The sequence below is a fragment of the Mixophyes fleayi genome, chromosome 2, assembly GCF_038048845.1.
Source record: "Mixophyes fleayi isolate aMixFle1 chromosome 2, aMixFle1.hap1, whole genome shotgun sequence".
Lineage (NCBI taxonomy): Eukaryota > Metazoa > Chordata > Amphibia > Anura > Limnodynastidae > Mixophyes > Mixophyes fleayi.
In genome coordinates, this window is record NC_134403.1 from 81,864,469 (window position 1) to 81,877,543 (window position 13,075).

The following is a 13,075-nucleotide window of genomic DNA, read 5'->3' on the forward strand; positions in this document are numbered from 1 at the left end:
CTGGCCAGCATAGTACAAGGATCAGTCACTGAGTTTGCTACCATAACTACCATTTACTCATAAAAGCTGTCTACGGTGGGGAAGATAGAAGTCTAACAACACATCAGTGCGCCGTCCTTGGGACCCTCTACTCTCACCGCTACCAAACAAGATATTTCATCTGCTTTGCATTGGGACTATCAAATTATACAACGCCTTTTCTTCTGTTCTGTAAAGAAATACCTGGGTTCTTTTCCAACTACATGGAGATAAAAAAGGACCACTTGCTTGTAGCAGCACCTTTTGATTTCATAGCATCTGGTTTACTTCAATGCCTCAAAGCAATAGCGATTATTTTAGCTAAACTATCAGCTCCTTTACAGTAACAGTTCCACATGAACTAGTAGCACCTAGCTAAAACCCAAAACCCTCAAAATCTTTTGTTTTAATTAGAGAATGTCATTGTTATATAAGATACCCTGTGTTTAACACTGAATCTCACTGAAACCAGAGACTCTTTTTGAAAAACATTCTGATTTGATGCTTTATGTTTATTGGTCTTGTCTGAGAAATGATTTCAGGAAATGCAGTGTATTCGCAACATGAGATAACTGAAAGTAATTGTTTTCCTTCGGTCTGTTCATTCTAGATTACTGTAATTAATAATAATTTCCTTTATTTATCACCTCTAAAGGCATATAGATAAAAATGATCTTTATGTCACACAATTTCTCCATTCTTTAACACTTCTTCTGTTGCTGTTATTATATCCACTGCATAACTCATAATGTTGATGTTACATAAGGAAATGCTTTAGCTGATTCTGCAGGCTCCTATGACAATACAGGCGGAATGCTTACTGCATTGTGATCACTTGTGATGCCCTCCTAATTATCACCTGCTAGCACCTATGGCACTTCTCCCATATTTTTGTGATGTGCACTATGGTATTTCACATGTGAGCAGAGGGGAATGATTTTACCTGTAAATGCTGACTAGTATGCTTGTAATGTCACCTCAGTAGCACAACAGTATTGAGAAACTTGACTTGCCCCATCTGTGAGACACAATGGGCCTGATTCATTAAGGAAAGTAAAGCAAAAAAAAATGAGTAACTTTGCTCCTTGGCAAAACCATGCTGCATTGGAGGGGGAGGCAAATTTAAAATGTGATGGCAGATTTGTAGTTGGGGTAAATTTCAGTGTACAAATAAAGCTATCAAGTATTTGTGTGATACATGAACAAACTTTCAATATTTAACTTATGTACAAAATAATAAACTAATTTACACCCCTTGCATTGTACAATGGTTTTGTCCAGGAGAAAACCTGCTTCTTTTTTTGCCTTACTTTCTTTAATGAATCAGGCCCTATATTTGTAACTTGAAAAGACAAATATAGCAGTATATCCTCCACCCTGAGGCTTATTCTTGTGCAAAAAATAGGTTAGTTTTGTGACTACAAACATTTATCACCACCACCACCACCTTACATAGATGGATTTCTATATAACTGATGGACTTGTATTTGATTAGAGTAAGACTTTCAATCCACAGCAGCAAGCAAGTGAATCACTTCTCTGGACCCACACTGGATAGGTCTGTTTCAGGTGCTATTAAACACATATGCTTCTGTCTTGTGCAAATATCTGCAAATTTGGGTGCACTCAATACATAGCCAAAGGATAACAGCTCTCGGTAACTAGGACCTCCCCACTGCATTCTAAATGCAATCCCCCAAGATGTAGTACAGCGGAGTGGAGTGGAGGTTGCGTAGTCAGACAAGCCGGTACGGTACACAGGATGGAGTCAGGCAGAATCAGGAGGCAACTCGGAGTCAACAAGCCAGGTTCGGTACACGGGTCACAAGAACAGAGGAATGGTCAGCAAGCCGTGTCAGTACACAGGGATAGGAGAGCCAGAGTAGTCAAACAGGCAGAGATCAGCACACAGGAAGACACAGGAGACTGAAAGACACAGCAATCCACGAAGCACAGGAGCCAGGAACAGGTAAGTGTTGCTCTGACACTCAGCGAGTGTGAGGTTTTTATCCTGGCAGGGATTCAAAATCCCCGCCTCTAGGTTGAGGTCATGTGACCACCTATGGGTGCGGTCACGTGGTCTGGGATGCAGAAGTGCGGCTTCCGGAGCGGCGAGGTAAGTCCGTTACAGTAACCCCTGCCATAAAGGTGGACTCCGAACACCTAATAGGGTTTTAAAGGAAATTGTTTATGGAATAATTTAAGTAGATGGGGAGCATGCAGATCAATGGCTCTTACCCATGAGCGCTCCTCAGGGCTGTAACCCTTCCAATCCACCAAAAACTGTATAGCACCTTGAACTTTACGAGAATCTAGGATAGTTTTAATCTTGTATTCCACTTGATCCCGATACACAACAGGAGGAGGAGTTCTGGATGAGGTGGAGAATTTGTTGGTTACCATTGGTTTTAACAAGGAGACATGAAAAACATTGGGTATGCGTAAAGCGGGAGGCAGACTCAATCTAAAGGCTACGGGATTAATAATCTCAGAAATAGCGAATGGGCCAATGAACTTGGGAGCAAATTTTTTACTGGTAACCTTTAAACGAATGTTCTGGGTGCATAGCCATACCCTGTCACCAACTGAAAAACTTGGGGTCACTCTCCTCCTTTTATTGTAGAATTTTTTGGAACGAGTGGTTGCTTTCTTTAAATTTATCTTGGTCTGTTCCCAAATAGCGGAGAAGTTACGAAACCGAGAGTCCACCGCCGGAACTTCAGAAGATGTGATTTGCGAGAAGGTGGGTAGTCTAGGATGGCAGCCATAAAGAACAAAATAGGGGGAGTTAGAGATGGCCTCATGGAAATGGTTGTTATGGGCTAACTCGGCCCAAGGGATAAGGTCCACCCAGTTATCTTGGTTACTTGAGATAAATATTCTTAGAAACTTCTCTAATTCTTGGTTAGTTCTCTCTGTAGACCCATTAGAGTGGGGATGATTTGCGGAAGAGAAGTCAAGCTTAATTCCGGACTTATTGCAAAAAGACCTCCAAAATTTTGATATGAATTGTGATCCACGATCGGAAACAATATGTTGAGGACAGCCATGGAGGCGAAATATTTCTTTAATAAAAATATCGGCTAAGGAAGAGGAAGAAGGAAGGCATTTAAGAGCAATAAAGTGGGCTGTTTTAGAGAAGCGATACGTGACCACTAGCACCACAGTACAGGATTTGGAAGGAGGAAGGTCTGTGATAAAATCCATTGAGATCTGTGACCATGGGTAATCAGGAATGGGTAATGGGAGCAAACATCCATAAGGCTTTTTCCTAGAGGTCTTGTGTTGAGCACATTTGGAACAAGCAGAAACAAATCTCACATCGACCAGTAAAGAAGGCCACCAGTAACTTCGGGACAACAAGTCCCAGGTCTTGCGGATGCCGGCATGCCCAGAGAAGAGAGAGTGATGAGCCCAGCTAAGGAGTTGAGTGCGTAGACGTGGCAAGATGAATGTTTTGCCCGGAGGACAACCCTTGTTCAGGTGTGTAGTTGTCAATACTTGCCAGGGGTCTACAATTAATTTATTGTCTTCCAAGGGTTCCATGTCGGCTGGATCAAAAGAGCGAGATAAGGCATCTGCCTTCGTATTCTTGGATCCAGAGTGAAAGGTGATGTTGAAATCAAAGCGTGAGAAGAATAAGGACCACCTTGCTTGCCAAGGGTTTAGACATCGGGCAGTGCGTAAGTAAAGCAAATTCTTGTGGTCGGCATATATGGCGATTGAAAATTGCGCCCCTTCTAGTAGATGTCTCCATTCGGAGAGAGCCAGCTTCATGGCCAGGAGCTCTTTGTCGCCAATCCCATAATTTTTCTCAGCAGGTAACAAGCGACAGGAAAAGAATCCGCAGGGATGAAGTTTTCCAGAAGGGCTTCGTTGTGACAGTACGGTTCCAGTACCAACGGAAGAGGTATCTACCTCCAGGACAAATGGACGTGAACAATCCGGCTGTTGAAGAATGGGTGCAGATGAGAAGAGAGACTTTAATAATATAAAGGCTTGGATAGCCTCAGTGGACCATATACTAGCATCAGCAGATTTACGGGTCAATGCCGTGATGGGAGCCACAAGAGAAGAATAACCTTTGATAAATTGACGATAATAATTGAAGAATCCTAGGAAGCGTTGGGTGGCCTTAAGACCAGAAGGTTGGGGCCAGTCAAGTATGGCTTTCAATTTGGTGGGGTCCATCTGCAGACCGGTGCCAGAAATAATATATCCCAGGAAAGGAATTTGTTTCTGCTCGAAGGTGCATTTTCCTAATTTGCAAAACAGATTATTTTCCCGGATACGAGAGAGGACTTCCAGTACATGACTGCGATGAGATACTAGATCTTGAGAAAAGATGAGGATGTCGTCCAAGTAGATGACTACGGATTGATACAAGAGGTCTTGAAAAAGCTCATTCATAAAGCCCTGAAAAATGGCCGGGGCATTGCATAACCCGAAGGGCGTGACCAGGTACTCAAAGTGGCCGTCTCAGGTGTTGAACGCCGTTTTACATTCACCCCCCTCCTTAATGCGTATGAGGTTATACGCTCCTCTGAGATCAAGTTTAGAGAAGATGGTGGCACCCTTAATCCGGTCAAACAATTCGGAAATCAGTGGCAGAGGATACCGATTTCTAACAGTAATGGCATTCAGACCTCTGTAATCTATGCAAGGGCGGAGGCCCCATCTTTCTTTTTTACAAAGAAGAAGCCAGCCCCAGCTGGGGAGGCAGACTTGTGGATGAAGCCCCTTCTTAGATTTTCTTGGACGTACTCCTTCATAGCCTTAGACTCCGGGAGGGAAAGGGGGTAAACCTGGCCCCTGGGAATAAGTTTACCAGGTATCAGATCAATGCCACAATCCCAGATTCTGTGAGGAGGAAGTCTAGTGGCCTCTTGTTGACAAAAAACATCATAGAAGGTTTGGTATGGTTCAGGCAAAAGAGTCACGGGAAATTCTTGGGAACGTCTGGGACTATTCTGAGGAACCACTTTCTGAAGGCAGTGAGAGAAGCAGGACTGTCCCCAGGACAATATGTGACCTGATCTCCAGTCTAAGGTGGGGGAGTGGAGACGAAGCCATGGAAGTCCTAGGATGACTGGATTGGTAGATTTCTAAATTTACAAGAAAATAAATCTTCTCCCGATGAAGCGCTCCTATCTGAAGCAGGAGGGGAATGGTGCATACCAGAATGGACCCCTCAGGAATTCTTCCCCCATCAATGGCCAGCAAAGAGATGGGTTGTTCGAAAGCTTGTGTGGGAATAACGAATTGTTTAACTACTGCGGTAGAGATGAAATTTCCTGCGGCTCCGGAATCAAGAAGTGCCGACTGCGGGAAAGTCTTTTGTCCTAACTGAAGGGAAATGGGAATAGACAGGCAATCATTACTACCAGGAACTGACTGACACTGAGAGAAGAGGCCCAACGATACAGCTCCGGAACTCGTTAGGCCCTGTCGTTTCCCGGGCATTTAGAACAAGAACTCAGAAGATGGCCGCTCTCCCCACAAAATAAACACAACTTGTTCCGAAATCTCCTCTCCCTTTCTTCGGCTGACAGGCGGGTCCTCCCCAGTTGCATGGGCTCTTCTGGAGGAAGAACAGGGGTTTGGAAGTTGGGAGCCAAGCGAATCATACTACGCCGAGATTGTTCCTTCTCGGAATTACGTTCCTTAAAACGCAAATCAACCTTGACACAGAGAGAGATAATATCATCCAAAGACGTAGGGAGTTCCTGAGATACCAGCTCGTCTTTGATCCGGTCTGAAAGGCCCTGCCAGAACGTAGCTACTAGGGCCTCATCGTTCCAGCGAAGTTCAGAGGCCATAGTTCTGAAGTGGACCGCATACTGTCCCACAGACTGGTTTCCCTGGCGAAGACATAATAAGCCGGAAGCGGCATTGGACACCCTTCCTGGCTCATCAAATATTTTCTTGAAAGTGGACAAAAAGACGCTAAAGTTATATAGAATGGGATCATCCCTCTCCCATAAAGGGGAAGCCCATGCTAAGGCTTGACCGGACAATAAAGAAATCATATAGGCCACTTTCATTTTTTCAGAAGGGAAGTTCCCTGGTAATAGCTCGAATTGTATGGAGCATTGATTTAAAAATCCTCTGCAATATTTGGGGTCCCCATCGAACTTGGGTGGGTTAGGTATCCGTAACTGCGAGGAAGAAGCTGCTGCTAGGGCCTGAGGTTCAGGGGCCACTGCCGGCCCAGTTTTTCCACCAGCCACTAGGGTGTTCTGGACAACATCCAACCGGGTAGATAGACTATTGAGGAATTTTAAAAGTTGCTCTTGGTTAGCCTCTTGCTCATCCATCCTTCCCACTAAATGCTCCAACAGATCTTTAGCTGTGGCATCCATGGTCAGAGCAAACTGTAACAGATTCTGGATACTTCAACTACTAATCTTGATTAGCGCTGACTTACCTGAGGTGCGGAGTCTAACGATCTCCCCGGTGTTCACCAAAAACCGCCGCAAGGCGGGGTGGGCTTCGCTGCCAGGAGTCGCAGGTCACGGTCCTCAGGTTAGCCCCAAGATGAAGTACAGCGGAGTGGAGCGGAGGTTGCGGAGTCAGACAAGCCGTTACGGTACACAGGAATGGAGTCAGGCAGAATCAGGAGGCAACTCGGAGTCAACAAGCCAGGCTCGGTACACGGGTCACAAGAACAGAGGAATGGTCAGCAAGCCGGGTCGGTACACAGGGATAGGAGAGCCAGAGTAGTCAAACAGGCAGAGATCAGCACACAGGAAGACACAGGAGACTGGAAGACACAGCAATCCACGAAGCACAGGAGCCAGGAACAGGTAAGTGTTGCTCTGACACTCAGCGAGTGTCAGAGTGAGGTTTTTATCCTGGCAGGGATTCAAAATCCCCGCCTCTAGGTTGAGGTCATGTGACCGCCTCTGGGTGCAGTCACGTGGTCTGGGATGCGAAAGTGCGGCTTCCGGAGCGGCGGGGTAAGTCCGTTACACTGTGAGACATAATAACGCCCACGTTCACAATCTCTACATAAGCCATATGTGGTCTGCGGATCTAGATCATGTGTAGATCTATTATTGTTTTTCTTCTGAATGTCTGATAGTAATTTACTGATCATTAGCATTTTTATTGGCTTACAGGACATTACTAATTACTAATCAAATTAACATTTACATCTGTGTTCATATCATGGAAAAAGGTGAAATATCATCATTTGTTCTTATTGTACATTACACTGGATATGTCTATAAACATGCATGTATTAATGCGTTAGATACCCCAGTACATTAAGAACCATGGAATAATTATAAGATTACTAAAAATAAATGCAGAACTTCTATCCTGTTAGCTTATAACGTTTCGGGGCTGATATGTTTAATCAACAATGGTACATGGACAGGGATAGGGTATTGCAGTTGTTGTTCTTATAACATTTATTACAGCAGAACCCTGTACAACAATCACTATGTACACTTCAAGTAAAGAACAGTAGCAAACACAGGCAGCTTTGGCATTTTTAGGGATAAAGCATACTGTTCCCCAAAGATTGGAAGCATTTGTGTTACAGGGGATTTGTAGTAACCTCCATAAGAAATACCCTCTAATTTTCTCTGGGCCATATTCAAAATCATAGGAGAAATAAATATATTATAGGTAAACTCACAGGGACATTAGGGATACAAATTGCATTGCCTGGTGTTAACAAACTGGGACAGATATAAGAGCCATTAGCCAACAAAGAAACTGTCACAGTAAGAGATATCATGGCAGAAATGTTTGCCATAAGAACAATTACCTTACAAATTAGAATTCCACTCACATTTTTGTTGGCATGTAAAGGAGGGAGGAAGAATGTTGGGCATTAATTCTTCATCATGCAAAGCAAATATATACCCATTCTAAAATCGGGGAAAAATTGCAGTTAGATTACATAAATGAGATTACTCCTGGGGATTATTCAACTGGATGGGTGCGTGGGGAGATACGAGAGACCAATATTTCATGTTCTTTATTTGCATACTTATTCCTCTCATTAAATATATATTAACCAAACTATGTAACAAGGTAAAGAAAATAATCATTTTGATAAACATTGAAATACATACCCCTATAAGTCATGAATCTGTGTTTCTGGGACAGAAAAAAAAATAAAAAATGATAGAAACAGAAAATGTAAAGCACTTGCAGGTGTTTTCTAATTCTGGTGAAATATTGGGCTCCGATCTGTGCATTCTTATCCACTTTAATTGTTAAAAAGTTGCAACTGTCAAAATATGTTCATCTTTCTGAGAAACTGTGTAACCACAATGATGTATATGTTTATTGTTACTCTATCCTTGCAAAATGCGCCTGTATACCCTGTACGTTTAGTAACCATGAAAGGAACATCCCATACTGCTAAATATCAATGTAAGTACTAATAAAAGTGTATATGTTACAATAAATTTAGCACCAATACCAAGGTGAGCAGGTAGCATTTACCGTAAAGTGTTCACCTACATCTACATCAGAGTTTTTCAACTCAAGTACCTCTTATGTTTTCAGGATTTCTATAATCAAGTGACAATTAAGGTATTCAGGTGAATTATTTTATTAGGTTGGTTTATTAACTTCCCATTTGTCCCCAGAGAGAAATATTTGGCATATACGATGCCATTTTGAGGAATAAACCAATATTTATATCAGTTCACTATGAATTAATGCTGAAAACAAAAAAATATGAAAAAGCATATATTTTGTCCCTCATACCCCAGTCATGTCACTGGTCCCTTCATCCTCATGAACATTGGTTCAAAAGATTGCCTGCACTGCATTCAAAGGGTCTACCTTATTGTCTTTTACCCTACAGGTTAACATAATGTAGTATACATTTTGTTAGCAAAGATAGCAGAATAGGACCACAGGCCTGGCCAACCTGTGGCTCTCCTGGTGTTGTGAAACTACAAGCCCCAGCATGCTTAGCCAGTAAATAGCAACCCGATAGCTGATAGAGCATGCTGGGACTTGTAGTTTAACAACAACTGGAGAGCCACATGGTGGCCAGGCCTGGAATAGAGCGACAAGAATACTAGCTTGTCTTTTGATCATTGCTGAGCAGTCATAGAATATTTAGTGTAAACATTTTTTTTGTGTTTATTATGTTATTTGTTACACATGCCCACCATGCGTACTACATAACTACACTAATACATGATGTACTAAATCACCACTGTTTAAATGAGATGAGCTATATCGGTGGTGCAAATTATAATGAAAGGTTTATTGGCTTTAAAGTTGTTTGACCCTGAATGTTAATTATTCCTTTGAGCAAAAATAAAAAGGGATGCTGAATGAAGGTTAATATAGTAATTTAAGATCCACCAATATTTCACTATTAATTTCTGCATGCTCCTATCCCTTTAGTTCACTTTCCCTCTGGCATGGCTACAGGTATTCAGCCTGTTTTATTACTCAGTTGGGAGGGGGTCCCCCCTTTCAATTAGCTGGTGGTACAAGGCTAGAACAGGTGTCCCTCTTATAACTAATATTACAAGACCTTGAGGCTTAGGGCCCAGAAGTGAAGCATAAAACTGCCTGGGAGCTCTATTTCACATGTGATTGCAAACTAGAAAAGGAATGTAAACAGAATACATAACACATTTTGCTATATTTAGAAATTCACATTTCTCTTACATGAAATGAGAGATACATTGGTTTCACATCACTTGAATATTCCCAGTGGTAGGATCTGCAAGAAGTACTCTCTGGCAGTGGGCTGGAAAGGTCACTATAGCTGCTGGACCTATACAGTTAGAAAAATAATGTGTTAACTACTAATGACATGATTTAAAAGGTCAGGTGGTGTGTTTAGCAGATTAATATGTATGATAATGATTGCTGTCTATATTTAGTACACAGAGTACTGATATTATCTAGTTGTATATAATATGCAGGTAAGCAATACAAATAAAAATAGAACAGATATCATGTGTATCTTTATTTAACCACTTCAAGAATTAATGTTTTTTGCTTCTTCGTGACCAAACCAAGTTTAACATTTTATGTTAATTCAGTGAGCATAACCTTTTGTATTTCTTAGTGCAAGCAAGTAAATTATATATTATTCTTCTTCAGATATGGCCTTTGGTAAGTGTTAATTATACAGGCTCCACTGTTGCACAGGGGAGCCGCTGTTTTCAAATTCCATCTCCCGCTGTCTGGCTAATGTCATAATTTGCTCACTGACATGAGCTAAGCAGCGGGAGTTTTAAAATAGTGAAACATCAGTTTGCTGTGCTAGTAAGTTGCAGTGGAGCCTGCATAATTAACAAGTACATGGCCTGCTTTGGGTAGCATATTGGAATAAATATGTTTGCATTGTATGGGCATTGCATAGGAAATAATTGTATAAAATATCAAAAATACTCTTCACATGATTTTATAGTTTCAAATATTTACAAGATAAACTATGATAATTTCACTACAATTTAATCAACTAGTTCTCACGCATATATGGATGCCAAATATGTTTAATTTATACAAGATTTACAACAGTTTTTGGGCCCAGGTGTATATATTCGTTCAACCTTCCCCCTTGCACCTTAAGATGTACCCATACACACTAATTATTAGGTAACCACTTATTTGCCTGCTGGATTGGTGGTTGTGCTGTATTTCTCTAATACACCTACATCTGTAGTACCCTCTGTTCAACCACTCTGCTATAGCTCACTCTCTCCCACCTCAAACTCCTGTGGGTAAACATAAATCAGGTTACATTATAAGAATTTTGACAATGTGATTTGGACCTATATGATGTAAATACTCATACCTTGTTCCCCTTTATAAAATGTTAAGTCCGTAACTATCGTTTAAAAAGAAAGATTCTCTGATGCAATTGCTGTGTTTCCAAAGCACATATTTGCAAATAGAATACAAGGCAAAGTTTAGTATGCATAAGTATACACCTGACACCACTGATACAAGCTTCTATTACAACGCTCTAGTCTCCAAAGCCAGAGCTTAACACTTTATACACTGTACAGTTGTAAAGAGCAGTGGAATCAGAGATATATACAGTTACAGTATTAGGGTCCACATTCATAGGTTGATGGGTCATGGCCTTCCAGGAACTTGACGTTGCATTGGTGGAATCCTCTGGTCATTGTTTTTTGAAACTGCTAGATGTCTTTCTTCAGTTTCCCGGCTCTGTTTTTATGATCCATGTGACCTGGCTTTTTAGTGTATGAAAAAGTGCGAACGCTACACAAATAATACCGGAAATGTTGGAATGCAATTGAGAGCAGAACGATACCAAACTTGATGTAATTTGTAAGTTGGAAACATATTTTAGCCTCTTTACCACTTTATTTTATATAAAAAGATTAGTAAACATTAAGCTTAATAAAAGGTTGTTATGAAAATAATTACGTTATGTATAGATCGCATCGCAACTGATTGTAGTGTACAGAAAATATTGATTACCACCTTCATCCAATTATTAAACTTCAACAATAGGGAGCATACTGTATACATGCTTTCAATACATAAGTTGCCCTTGATTGTTAACAAATATGAAAGGTTTTATCTTTCGAACTTTGCTATCCTTAATGAGCCTAGAATAGATGCCCTATACACCATATCAGTATGGATGTATTATCACTTTGATGTTCTCATATGTTTAGTGTTAGGTTGGTTTCCTTTTTGTACTATATTCCCCATAATGCATGAAAAAAGTATATTATCATTACAACACCTGCATTGATTTCTGTATGCAATAGAGTTCATTGTTAATTTACTTTCTTTATTGAACAACATTACCCATAATGCAGGGAGGTTTGAAGCACAAAATTACCACAACTACTTCTTCATGTATTCCTTATATTAAATAAATAATTTCCATTTAATGCTCATCTAATGAGGAATCGTTTAGAGGATGCTTTAATTTGTCACGTTCGATAAATTGTATTAAAGGGACTAGGATAAATATGTAACACAAGATTATGTTACTGCATGCAGACTTCTCATATGAAAAGGGCAGAATGTTTAAAATTGTATTAAGATACTGTATGTTTTAAATATTTAGTATTGACATGGAATAAGTAAGATGATGTTTAGTATTATCTTTTTATATTACTGAAGTGTTTTTATGTTTAAGTGATACAAGTTAATTGCACTAATTAGACTAGTTAAATCCATTTGAGAGCTCATTCCCCTACCGCCCCGGCTTGACAAACAACTATCGTGCGAAACACGTTGATAACATTTGTTTAGTAGCCCTCAATATCGTGACGATATCGAGCATCCAGTCATCTGGAGAGATTTCATGGAAATTGCACATCATCACTGGGTGAACTTGACATGCTGACATCCATCTCTGTATCACATCATCTGCGGTGATTGTATAAGAACGCATACATAAAATTGTTCTAATTTTGGAAGCATAATATTTTTTGTTTTAATAAAATATTAAAATTGGAAGTAATGCCCTAGGGAAGCCTTCTTTCTCCTTCTTTTCCCCTGGTCATTTATATTCGCTATAACGGAGAACAACACCTCTGATAATCATGAGGGATTTAATATAATTGTATAAGAAAATGACATAAAGAGAACATTCAGTGTATTATTCTAAAGGTGTCTTTTAGGCCGATTTCATGTGTAAATATATACAAATTAGCAGACACATTGCGTTATTACTTGTTTTGTTTTGTTGTCGACTTATACAAATTAGCAGACACATTGCGTTATTACTTGTTTTGTTTTGTTGTCGACTTATACAAATTAGCAGACACATTGCGTTATTACTTGTTTTGTTTTGTTGTCGACTTATATCAAGGTGAATTTAGGAGCGTTGAGATCTCTAACTTAAGTCACTTTTTCACACATCACTATAGGATTTGAACTTTATGCCATCAAAGTTTATTTTTTCAGTTGTGACTCTTGGTAATATTTGACATAGCAGTGTTGGTATTTCTCAGTGGTAATGCCAGTGTTTATTCTGCTGATGTATTTATATCTGCTTAGGTATCTTCCAACCTAAGGCTTCTAGAGGTGTGTCTCTTTTACCCCCTATAAGTTATTTTATGTTCCTGATGCA